This window comes from Triticum urartu, chromosome 5 (assembly GCF_003073215.2).
Source record: "Triticum urartu cultivar G1812 chromosome 5, Tu2.1, whole genome shotgun sequence".
Lineage (NCBI taxonomy): Eukaryota > Viridiplantae > Streptophyta > Magnoliopsida > Poales > Poaceae > Triticum > Triticum urartu.
Genome location: NC_053026.1, coordinates 26,495,389 through 26,509,062, shown reverse-complemented (window position 1 = coordinate 26,509,062; position 13,674 = coordinate 26,495,389).

The window sequence follows — 13,674 nt, the reverse complement described above, 5'->3', positions numbered from 1 at the left end:
TTGAAGTAGTTCAAAATGGAACAGTCAAAGAAGGAGTTCTTGCCTGTGTTACAAAGGTGTGAAGTTGAGTAAGACTCAAAACCCGACCACGGCAGAAGATAGAGAGAGAATAAAGTATGCCATGCTGTGTACCAGACCTATTGTATACCCTGCCCTAAGTTTGGCAAGGGAGTACAATAGTGATCTAGGAGTAGATCACTGGACATTGGTCAAAATTATCCTTAGTGGAATAAGGATATGTTTCTCGATTATGGAGGTGACAAAAGTTTCATCGTAAAGGGTTACGTCGATGCAAGTTTTGACACTGATCCAGATGACTTAAGTCTCAATCTGGATACATATTGAAAGTGGGAGCAATTAGATAGAGTAGCTCCATGCAGAGCATTGTTGACATAGAAATTTGCAAAATACTTACGGATCTGAAAGTGGTAGACCCGTTGACTAAACTTCTCTCACAAGCAAAACATGATCACACCTCAGTACTCTTTGGGTGTTAATCACATAGCAATGTGAACTAGATTATTGACTCTAGTAAACCCTTTGGGTGTTGGTCACATGTCGATGTGAACTATGGGTGTTAATCACATGGTGATGTGAACTATTGATGTTAAATCACATGGCGATGTGAACTAGATTATTGACTCTAGTGCAAGTGGGAGACTGAATAAAATATGCCCTAGAGGAAATAATAAAGTTATTATTTATTTCCTTATATCATGATAAATGTTTATTATTCATGCTAGAATTGTATTAACCGGAAACATAATACATGTGTGAATACATAGACAAACAGAGTGTCACTAGTATGCCTCTACTTGACTAGCTCGTTGATCAAAGATGGTTATGTTTCCTAACCATAGACATGAGTTGTCATTTGATTAACGGGATCACATCATTAGGAGAATGATGTGATTGACTTGACCCATTCCGTTAGCATAGCACTTGATCGTTTAGTTTGTTGCTATTGCTTTCTTCCTGACTTATACATGTTCCTATGACTATGAGATTATGCAACTCCCGTTTACCGGAGGAACACTTTGTGTGCTACCAAACGTCACAACGTAACTGGGTGATTATAAAGGTGCTCTACAGGTGTCTCCGAAGGTACTTGTTGGGTTGGCGTATTTCGAGATTAGGATTTGTCACTCCGATTGTCGAAGAGGTATCTCTGGGCCCTCTCGGTAATGCACATCACTTAAGCCTTGCAAGCATTGCAACTAATAAGTTAGTTGTAGGATGATGTATTACGGAACGAGTAAAGAGACTTGCCGGTAACGGGATTGAACTAGGTATTGAGATACCGGCGATCGAATCTCGGGCAAGTAACATACCGATGACAAAGGGAACAACGTATGTTGTTATGCGGTCTGACCGATAAAGATCTTCGTAGAATGTGTAGGAGCCAATATGAGCATCCAGGTTCCGCTATTGGTTATTGACCGGAGACGTGTCTCGATCATGTCTACATAGTTCTCGAACCCGTAGGGTCCGCACGCTTAAGGTTTCGATGACAGTTATATTATGAGTTTATATATTTTGATGTACCGAAGGTTGTTCAGAGTCCCGGATGTGATCACGGACTTGACGAGGAGTCTCCAAATGGTCGAGACATAAAGATCGATATATTGGATGACTATATTTGGACACTGGAAAGGTTCTGGGTGAGATTGGGACAATACCGGATCACCGGGAGGTTATCGGAACCCCCCGGGAGGTATATGGGCCTTATTGGGCCTTAATGGAAAGGAGGGGAAAGGAGCAAGGGAGGGGGCGCCCCCCCCCCAAACCCAATCCGAATTGGGAAGGGGGCCGGGCCCCCCTTTCCTTCCTCCCTCCTTCCTCTTCCTTCCCTCTCCTACTCCTAATAGGAAAAACGGGAGTCCTACTCCCTGTGGGAGTTGGACTCCCCCCTAGGGAGCGCCACCCTCCTTGGCCGGCCCCTCCTCCACTCATTTATATACGGGGGTAGGGGGCACCCCATAGACACAACAATTGATCATTGATCTCTTAGCCGTGTGCGGTGCCCCCCCTCCACTATAATCCTCGATAATATTGTAGCGGTGCTTAGGCGAAGCCCTGCGATAGTAAAACATCAAGATCGTCACCACACCGTCGTGCTGACGAAACTCATCCCCGACACTTTGCTAGATCGGAGTCCGGGGATCATCATCGAGCTGAACGTGTGCTAGAACTCGGAGGTGCCGTAGTTTCGGTGCTTGATCGGTCGGGCCGTGAAGACGTACGACTACATCAACCGTGTTGTGCTAACGCTTCTGCTTTCGGCCTACGAGGGTACGTAGACAACACTCTCCCCTCTCGTTGCTATACATCACCATGATCTTGCGTGTGCGTAGGAATTTTTTTGAAATTACTACGTTCCCCAACAGCTGCCACCGTGGAAACCTTGCGGGTAGAACTTACCCGAGCCAAGGAACAAGCGGGGATTAGTAATGCGGCTGCTTTGAAGGCGGCCGAAGAGTTGAAGGCCGAGAAGGCCGCACATTGCGAGAGCCAAGAGAAGATGGCCAAGATGGTCGTAGAATTAAAAGACACTGCCGACCGTTGCCGGGTCCTTGAAAAAGAAAACCGAGCGAAGGCAGCGGACCATGAGAAGGCCACGATGGCGGACAAAGACACCCGTTCTGCTATGAGAGCGAAGAAGGAGGAGCTGCAGGAAGCCGGGGATATTGCGGCTGGGAAACCCTTCATGTTACGGAGGAAGTCCGGAGATCCACGGTATGCCCCTCTAGATTGGCTGTGGAGTTCGGCAGATGCGTATATGGATTTGGCGGCGAGCGCTGCCGATGCGGCCAAGTACTTCCAAGGTCAGACAGATTGTGAAGTGGACAAGCTGTTCTGGTTGCAATTCCACGTTCCAGAGTGTCCGCTTTCATTGACTGACCAGTTAGCCGAATGGGCCGAACTGAATAGGTTGTTCGGACTCGCCATGAGGTCTATTGTGGATCAGCTATGGCCGGAAAAGCCAAAGCTGAACAACTATTTCAGCTTAGCGCAGCAGTTCCTTGGTGTGGTGCCGTGCATTAATGCGATGAAGAGGTCGGCGTGCATAGAAAGCTCGCGGATGGCCCTTGCCCGTGTTAAAGCATACTGGGCGGAGATGGACGCTACCACTATTGCGGTGCAGGGTTCGGCCATAAGCCGAGTGGCTGCCGATCATTATTTCGAGGAGGTTCTCGAGGGTGCTCGTTTGATAGAGGCCCAGTGCTTGAAGAATATTATGTTTGAGTGATATGTGTTCTCATTGTAAACATAATGCTTTTATTAATTTTTATAAGGCTATGTTTATACTTTTGCCTGAAAGTAGTATGATGCCTCCTGTGCGGCCGTTTGTGTATACATGTGTATAACCCGGAAGATTGCAGCCGTCGGCTTCAACCCCTACGCATATAATGCGGAGGTGCTCGCGAAAAACGCGTGTACACACTTAACCCAACGTCTTGGTCCTATTAAGGAGGTGATAGCATAGCGAACGAGGAAACCGGACTATAATGCTTTAACACTTTCACTTAGCCATAGGAGTTTGACAGTGGGGCTACTAGACAGCCCCTGGTGGCTCCGCACTCTCCCGATCGCGGGGTGCGTACATGCCTGGCCGGAAAATGGCCCTTCGTTAAGGCGAAGGAATTCTAACATTCCGATAGGTCATCGAGTGGTTGACTAGTCTCACGCTATATCATGACAGTCAGTTTTCGGCTTTCTCTACTGAGGTGCTCGTCCGGATAAACCAGGGCACAATCGCAGTAGTTCTCCTGGTGCTACCCTAGCCGGTAAAGCGGAACGTAAGGCACCAAAACACAGGAGCCGGTCAAACCCAACATTTGACCAAAGACAATGATTCATAGCTGATGCATATAAGGCCAAACTCACGACGTCGATCACTCCCTAAGGTATTCGGTCTTTATGGTATAAACCGGGCCTAAATAGTGCCCTTTGTAAGAAGCCCCTTGTGTCCAGGTACGTGCATTATTGTGACGTGGCCACATGCCAAGACGTCAGCATCCTTCTCAACTGTGCTAAGAATTCGGTGGATGTGTATCAACAAGAGACAGTAAAAAAGGTTTACGCAGGGTCTTAATCTAAAACGAATCCTTGGAGCTGGTCCCTGCTGCACGTCTGCGCCCGTGTCTCCATTGTGCCGTATCCTGGACGGGTGTAGCACGATGATCATTTGTAAAAGAGAGGAACTTAGGTGAAAAAGTTGTCGTGCAAAAAGATAGTTTTTAAAGAAACCGTGTGTAATTCAAGATGAGTAAAAATTGCCACTTGTCTGCGCGTGTTGAGCCCCTTGTATTTGTAATAGGGTCTGACCATTGATGCGGTATGAATTACGTATAGCTGCGCTGGACTCGTCTAACCGTGTCCGAGGTCTTGACGACCTGTTAAATGCTTTAGTTGGTGAGGCCGTTTTTAGTGTGCGGCTGCCAAGGCGGCCGCACTCTCTTCGGCGCGCAAAGATCGCTTAATTCTTCCGTTCACTGTAATGATGCCATGTGGGCCGGGCATCTTGAGTGTGAGGGAAGCGTAGTGCGGTATTGCATTAAAGCGAGCGAAAGCTTCACGTCCGAGTAGTGCTTGATAGCCACTTCGGAACGGAGCGATGTGGAAGGTTAAATATTCTCTACGGAAGTTATCGGGGAAGCCGAATATAACCTTTAGTAGCAGGGAGCCCGTGCAATGAGCCCCTGGGTCTGGGGTTACTCCTTTAAAGGTACTATTGCTATGGCAAATTTTTGTTGGGTCTATCCCCATTTCGTGGATTGTATCCTGGTATATCAGGTTTAGACTGCTACCGTCATCCATCAAGACTCGTGTGAAGTGGTATCCGTCAATTATTGGGTCTAATACCAGGGCAGCCCATCCTGCACGCCGGATACTTGCTGAGTAATCACGATGGTCGAAAGTGATCGGTTGAGACGACCAGTGGCAGGACTCCGCGCTGATAGGCCCTTGAGCATATTTTTCTGGGAGTGCCGTTTTGTTTCTTCCCTTAATCACGTGTAACACGTTTACTGTTTTGATTTCTGATGGAAATTTCTTTTGTTCCCCAGTGTCTTGCTTGAGAGGCTCATCCTCGTCTTCGCTTGGTGCATCCTCCCCCTTGTGTACGGCGTTGAGCTTGCCGGACTGCTTGAAGACCCAACATTCTCTATGAGTATGATTAGCGGGTTTACCAGGGGTGCTATGGATCTGACATATTTGGTCCAGAATTTTGTTTAGGCTGGACAGTTCGTCTCTGGCGCCTTTAGAGGGCGGCTTTTGCTGACCTGGCCGAGAGCTTTTGAATCCGGCGTTTACTGTCGTGCTCTTCGTGCTGTCTTCTTTATTCCGGCGTTTTTATTGCTGTTGCGCCGTGATTTCCCGTTTCCATCTCTAACTTCAGATGTACTGGGGTCGCTGGTGCTGCATCTGGCTAGCCAGCTGTCCTCACCCGCGCAAAAGCGGGTCATGAGGCTTGTTAATGCTGCCATTGTTCTCGGCTTTTCTTGGCCGAGGTGTCTGGCGAGCCATTCGTCACGGACGCTATGCTTAAAAGCTGCCAAGGCTTCGGCGTCCAGACAGTCGACAATTTGGTTCTTTTTAGTAAGAAACCTGTTCCAAAGTTTTCGGGCTGACTCTCCGGGCTGTTGAGTTATATGACTCAAATCGTCCGCGTCCGGAGGTCGGACATAAGTCCCTTGAAAATTTGCCCGAAAAGCGTCTTCGAGCTCTTCCCAGCTTCCAATGGAGTTTTCGGGGAGGCTTTTAAGCTAGTGACGAGCTGGCCCTTTGAGCTTGAGGGGTAAGTACTTGATGGCGTGGAGATCATCTCCTTGAGCCATATGGATATGGAGGATATAGTCCTCAATCCAGACCCCAGGGTCTGTTGTTCCATCGTATGCCTCTATGTTTACGGGTTTAAATCCCTCTAGAAATTCATGGTCCAGCACCTCGTCGGTGAAACATAGGGGGTGTGCGACACCCTTGTATCTGGGTGTACCGCGTTGTTTGGATGTTTGTTGTGTTACATCGTATGCTGGGGCGCGCTTGCGTGGTCCATAGATGGATCTGGTTGCGCCGTCCTTTTGGTGCGAGCCCTCGCGTGGATCGCGTATTGGCTTGTGGGTGGCGTTGTTTGCCGCTCTATGTTGGCCGTGAGGTCGTCTATCCGGCTAGGTGGCTGTTTTTATTTTTGGTTGTGGGGGGGTCTGAGGCCTCCTCATCGAATTCAGGTAGCAACTTCCGCTTTGGGTAGCTCTTGGTGGGGCAATTGCCGCCGTACTTCGCTGCTGTGTTGAGTACTTTGCTCCATCTGATTTGGAGTGTGTCCTGCGCAGCCTTGAGCCTTTGCTTCTGCTTTTTCAGACTCCTCGCGGTGGCAACAAGCCTTTGACGGGCATTCTGCTGCTCCGGGTGCCTGTCCGGCGTTATGTCGTCTGGACTATTAACTTTGACAGAATTAGTTTGTTCGGTTTGATTCTCCATATTGTCGTAGTCCGGCAGTGGTTCGCCCTGCTCCAACGCTAGGTCTGTATGATCGTTATTTCTGCCGAGGCGGGATTTGGGGCGGCGCTTGCGCCGCCGCTTTGACTGCTTCTCGAGGGAACAAGCCTTCGGTGCGTCCTTCCATTCCTCCTCGTCATCTTCTTTTGGTGTGTCCACCATGTATACGTCATATGATGAGGTGGACGTCTAGTGCCCTGTGGGCGGTGGTTTTTCTTCGCCTCCCGCATCGTCGTCCATACCGTCGATGTCTTCGGAGTCGAAGTCGAGCATGTCGGTTGAGTCATCGATAGTGGCTATTAAGTGGGTGGTGGGTGGGCGTCAAATTTCTTCGTCGTCCGCGTCCCAATCCTGTTGGCCATAATCCGGCCAGGGCTCTTCTGACAAAGAGAGAGACCTTAGTTAATTCAAAATGTCGCCGAAGGGCGAGTGCTGAAAGATATCCGCGGCGGTGACTTCCATGATCGGCGCCCAATCGGATTCAATTGGCAGGGGCACGGATGGTTCGGAGTCCGGAAAAGAGTCCGGCACCTTGGAGTCACGGGCTGCGCAGAGGTTTAGGCTGGTGTTCGGCTCGATCGCCGTTGAGACTGCAGCCCCTGAGGCGGTGTCTAACCACCCGTCCTCGACTGGCGCAGTTGGCTCCGAGCTAAGGGTCGGAGCTGATGCGGGCGCAACCTCTGGGGTACTGTTCGGCGGCAGAGCTAGGTCATACCCATAGCGACAGTGCGGCGCGCCCGGCTGTGGCTCGAATCCATCAAAGATCAAGTCTCCGTGGATGTCGGCCGTGTAGTTCAAACTTCCAAATCTGACCTGATGGCCAGGGGCGTAGCTTTCAATCTGCTCCAGATGGCCAAGCAAATTAGCCTGCAGTGCATAGCCGTCGAATAGGAAGATCTGTCTGGGGGGAAAAGTCTCACCCTGGACCGCGTCGCTATCGATGATAGTAGGAGTCATCAAGCCTAACGGCGACGACACAGCAGAACTCTCAATGAAAGCACCAATGTCGGTGTCAAAACCGGCGGATCTCGGGTAGGGGGTCCCAAACTGTGCGTCTAGGCCGAATGGTAACAGGAGGCAGGGGACACGATGTTTTACCCAGGTTCGGGCCCTCTTGATGGAGGTAAAACCCTACGTCCTGCTTGATTGATATTGATGATATGGGTAGTATAAGAGTAGATCTACCACGCGATCAGAGAGGCTAAACCCTAGAAGCTAGCCTATGGTATGATTGTATGTTATGGTTGTTGTCCTACGGACTAAAACCCTTCGGTTTATATAGACACCGGAGAGGGTTAGGGTTACACAAGGTCGGATACAAAGGAGGAGATATCCATATCCGTATTTCCTAGCTTGCTTTCCACGCCAAGTAGAGTCCCATCCGGACACGAGACGAAGTCTTCAATCTTGTATCTTCATAGTCTAACAGTCCGGCCAATAGAGATAGTCCGGCTGTCCGGAGACCCCCTAATCCAGGACTCCCTCAAGGGTATTTAGGTCCTGCCTAATACTGATGATCATGTGCTGGGTTGGTTCGATGACTATCAAGATGATGATCGTATGACTTGTTATTAATAATGAGTAGAAGTTGTATGATGATGATTAGTAGGACTTGTTAGGATTAGTATTACTTCCGACAAACTCGCTACTCGCGGTCTCGAGACATGTAATGTTCTATCTTTGTTCGGTCTTTTGAATTCGGAGACTAATATGATGAATTGTATTCGGAGACTAATCTTCTATTCTATTCGATGAATCTGTTGTTGCTGTGTGGTGCTGTCTATATTCTGTCCAGTAATATATTTTGTAACCTGTGCAAATATCAGAAAAAAAATCCCTAATATTCATACTAGTGGCGCACCACCAACTAGTGCGCCATTAGTAAGCCAGAGCACACTAGTGGTGCATCATCAATTAGTGCGCCATTAGTAAGCCAGAGCACATGGGTAAATATGGCCCCTGGGAGGCATACTAATGGCGCACCGTGGGTATACTAATGGCGCACTGCGTGGTGCGCCATTAGTAAAAAATTCTAATGGCGTGATGCTAGTGGCGCACCTGTGGTGCGCCATTAGTAGGTAAAACAGGTGCGCCACTAGTAGGCCTTTTCCTAGTAGTGTACTTGACTAGCTCATTGATCAAAGATGGTTAAGTTTCCTAACCATAGACATGATTTGTTATTTGATCAATGGGATCACATCATTAGGAGAATGATGTGACTGACTTGACCCATTCCGTTAGCTTAGCACTTGATCGTTTGTTTATTGCTATTGCTTTCTTCATGACTTATACATGTTCTTATGACTATGAGATTATGCAACTCCTGAATACCGGAGGAACACTTTGTCTGCTACCAAACGTCACAACGTAACTGGGTGATTATAAAGGTTCTCTACAGGTGTCTCCGATGGTACTTGTTGAGTTGGCATAGATCAAGATTAGGATTTGTCACTCCATTTGTCAGAGAGGTATCTCTGGGCCTTCTCGGTAATACACATCACTATAAGCCTTGCAAGCATGATAACTAATGATTTAGTTACAGGGTGATGTATTACGGAACGAGTAAAGACACTTGCCGGTAACGAGATTGAACTAGGTATTGGATACCGACGATCGAATCTCGGGCAACTAACATACCGATGACAAAGAGAACAACGTATAGTGTTGTGCGGTTTGACCGATAAATATCTTCGTAGAATATGTAGGAACCAATTATGAGCATCCAGGTTCCGCTATTGGTTATTGACCGGAGACATGTCTCGGTCATCTCTACATAGTTCTCGAACCCATAGGGTCCGCACGCTTAAAGTTCGATGACGGTTATATTATGAGTTTATGTGTTTTGATGAACCGAAGGAAGTTCGGAGTCCCGAATGTGATCACAGACATGACGAGGAGTCTCGAAATGGTCGATACATAAAGATTGATATATTGGAATCCTATATTTGGATATCGGAAGTGTTGCGGGTGAAATCGGGATTTTACCGAAGTACCGGGGGTCACCGGAACCCCCCGGGGGTTTAACGGGCCAAGATGGGCCTTAGTGGAGAAGAGGAGGGGCGGCCAGGGCAGGCCGCACGGCCCCTCTCCCTCTAGTCTGAATTGGACAAGGAGGGGGGCGGCGCCCCCTTTCCTTCCTCTCTCCCTCCTCCTTCCCCTTATCCTATTCCAACTAGGAAAGGAGGGAGTCCTACTCGGAGTAGGACTCCCTCCCTGGCGCGCCTCCTCCTGGCCGGCCGCCTCTCCCCCCTTGCTCCCTTATATACGGGGGCAGGGGGCACCTCTAGACACACAAGTTGATCGTAAAGATCTCTCCCAGCCGTGTGCGGTGCCCCCCTCCACCATAATCCACCTCAGTCATACTATAGCGGTCTTTAGGCGAAGCCCTGCTGCGGTAGCTTCATCAACATCGTCACCACGCCGTCGTGCTGACAAAACTCTTCCCCGAGCTCTACTGGATCGTGAGTTCACGGAACGTCAACGAGCTGAACATGTGCTGAACACGGAGGTGCCGTACGTTCGGTACTGAGGATCGGTCGATCGTGAAGACGTACGACTACATCAACCGCGTTGTCATAACGCTTCCGCTTAATGGTCTACAAGGGTACGTGGACGACACTCTCCCCTCTCGTTGTTATGCATCACCATGATCCTGCGTGTGCGTAGGAAATTTTTTGAAATTACTACGTTCCCTAACAGTGGTATTAGAGCCTGGTTTTATGCGTAGATGTTATATGCACTAGTAGAACACAAGTGAGTTGTGGGCGATACAAGTCATACTACTTACCAGCATGTCATACTTTGGTTCGGCGATATTGTTGGATGAAGCGGCCCGGACCGACATTACGCGTATGCTTACGGGAGACTGGTTCTACGGACGTGCTTTGCACATAGGTGGCTGGCGGGTGTCAGTTTCTCCAACTTTAGTTGAACCGAGTGTGGCTACGCCCGGTCCTTGAGAAGGTTCAAACAGCACCAACTTGACGAACTATCATTGTGGTTTTGATGCATAGGTAAGAACGGTTCTTGCTCAGCCCGTAGCAGCCACGTAAAACTTGCAACAACAAAGAAGAGGACGTCTAACTTGTTTTTGCAGGGCATGTTGTGATGTGATATGGTCAAGACATGATGCTATATTTATTGTATGAGATGATCATGTTTTGTAACGAACTTATCGGCAACTGGCAGGAGCCATATGGTTGTCGCTTTATTGTATGCAATGCAATCGTCCTGTAATTGCTTTACTTTATCACTAAGCGGTAGCGATAGTCATAGAAGCAATAGTTGGCGAGACGACAACGATGCTACGATGGAGATCAAGGTGTCGTGCCGGTGACGGTGGTGATCATGACGGTGCTTTGGAGATGGAGATCACAAGCACAAGATGATGATGGCCATATCATATCACTTATATTGATTGCATGTGATGTTTATCCTTTATGCATCTTATTCTGCTTTGTTTGACGGTAGCATTATAAGATGATCTCTCACTAAATTTCAAGATAAAAGTGTTCTCCCTGAGTATGCACCATTGCCAAAGTTTGTCGTGCCGAGACACCACGTGATGATCGGGTGTGATAAGCTCTACGTCCATCTACAACGGGTGCAAGCCAGTTTTGCACACGCAGAATACTCGGGTTAAACTTGACGAGCCTAGCATATGCAGATATGGCCTCGGAACACTGAGACCGAAAGGTCGAGCATGAATCATATAGTAGATATGATCAACATAGTGATGTTCACCATTGAAAACTACTCCATTTCACGTGATGATCGGTTATGGTTTAGTTTATATGTATCACGTGATCACTTAGATGATTAGAGGGATGTTGATCTAAGTGGGAGTTCTTAAGTAATATGATTAATTGAACTTAAATTTATCATGAACTTAGTACCTGATAGTATTTTGCTTACCTATGTTGTTGTAGATAGATGGCCTGTGTTGTTGTTCCATTGAATTTTAATGCGTTCCTTGAGAAAGCAAAGTTGAAAGATGATGGTAGCAATTACACTGACTGGGTCCGTAACTTGAGGATTATCCTCATTGCTGCACAGAAGAATTACGTCCTGGAAGCACCGCTGGGTGCCAGGCCTGATGCAGATGCTGCTGACAATGTTAAGAATGTTTGGCAGAGTAAAGCTGATGACTACTCGATAGTTCAGTGTGCCATGCTTTACGGCTTAGAACCGAGACTTCAACGACGTTTTGAACGTCATGGAGCATATGAGATGTTCCAGGAGTTGAAGCTAATATTTCAAGCAAATGCCCAGATTGATAGATATGAAGTCTCCAATAAATTCTATAGCTGCAAGATGGAGGGGAATAGTTCTGTCAGTGAGCATATACTCAAAATGTCTGGGTATCATAATCACTTGACTCAACTGGAAGTTCGGAGTCCCGGATGTGATCATGGACATGACGAGGAGTCTCGAAATGGTCGAGACATAAAGATTGATATATTGGAAGCCTATATTTGGATATCGAAAGTGTTCCAGGTGAAATCGGAATTTTACCGGAGTACCGGGGGTTACCGGACCCCCCCTCCTGGGGGGGGGGGGGTTGACGGGCCAAGATGGGCCTTAGTAGAGAAGAGGAAGGGCGGCCAGGGCAGGCCGCGCGCCCCCTCTCCCTCTAGTCTGAATTGGACAAGGAGGGGGGCGGCGCCCCCCTTTCCTTCCTCTCTCCCTCCTCCTTCCCCCTTCTCCTATTCCAACTAGGAAAGGAGGGAGTCCTACTCCCTGTGGGAGTAGGACTCCTCCCTGGCGCGCCTCCTCCTGGCCGGCCGCCTCTCCCCCCTTGCTCCTTTATATACGGGGGCAGGGGGCACCTCTAGACACACAAGTTGATCGTAAAGATCTCTCCCAGCCGTGTGTGGTGCCCCCCTCCACCATAATCCACCTCAGTCATACTGTAGCGGTGTTTAGGAAAAGCCCTGCTGCGGTAGCTTCATCAACATCGTCACCACGCCTTCGTGCTGACAAAACTCTTCCCCGAGCTCTACTGGATCGTGAGTTCGCGGGACGACACCGAGCTGAACATGTGCTGAACACGGAGGTGCCGTACGTTCGGTACTGAGGATCGGTCGATCGTGAAGACGTACAACTACATCAACCATGTTGTCATAACGCTTCCGCTTAATGGTCTACGAGGGTACGTGGATGTTGGAAATATGCCCTAGAGGCAATAATAAATTGGTTATTATTATATTTCATTGTTCATGATAACCGTTTATTATCCATGCTAGAATTGTATTGATAGGAAACTCAGATACATGTGTGGATACATAGACAACACCATATCCCTACTAAGCCTCTAGTTGACTAGCTCGTTGATCAATAAGATGGTTACGGTTTCCTGACCATGGACATTGGATGTCGTTGATAACGGGATCACATCATTAGGAGAATGATGTGATGGACAAGACCCAATCCTAAGCCTAGCACAAAGATCGTGTAGTTTGTATGCTAAAGCTTTTCTAATGTCAAGTATCATTTCCTTAGACCATGAGATTGTGCAACTCCCGGATACCGTAGGAGTTCTTTGGGTGTGCCAAACGTCACAACATAACTGGGTGGCTATAAAGGTTCACTACAGGTATCTCCGAAAGTGTCTGTTTGGGTTGGCACGAATCGATACTGGGATTTTGTCACTCCGTGTAAACGGAGAGGTATCTCTGGGCCCACTCGGTAGGACATCATCATAATGTGCTCAATGTGACCAAGGAGTTGATCACGGGATGATGTGTTACGGAACGAGTAAAGAGACTTGCCGGTAACGAGATTGAACAAGGTATCGGGATACCGACGATCGAATCTCGGGCAAGTACAATACCGCTGGACAAAGGGAATTGAATACGGGATTGATTGAATCCTCGACATCGTGGTTCATCCGATGAGATCATCGTGGAACATGTGGGAGCCAACATGGGTATCCAGATCCCGTAGTTGGTTATTGGCCGGAGAGTTGTCTCGGTCATGTCTGCATGGTTCCCGAACCCGTAGGGTCTACACACTTAAGGTTTGATGACGCTAGGGTTATTAGGAAGACTTGTATGTGATTACCGAATGTTGTTCGGAGTCCCGGATGAGATCCCGGACGTCGCGAGCAGTTCCCGAATGGTCCGGAGGTAAAGATTTATATATGGAAAGTTGTTGTTCGGGTTACGGGAAAAG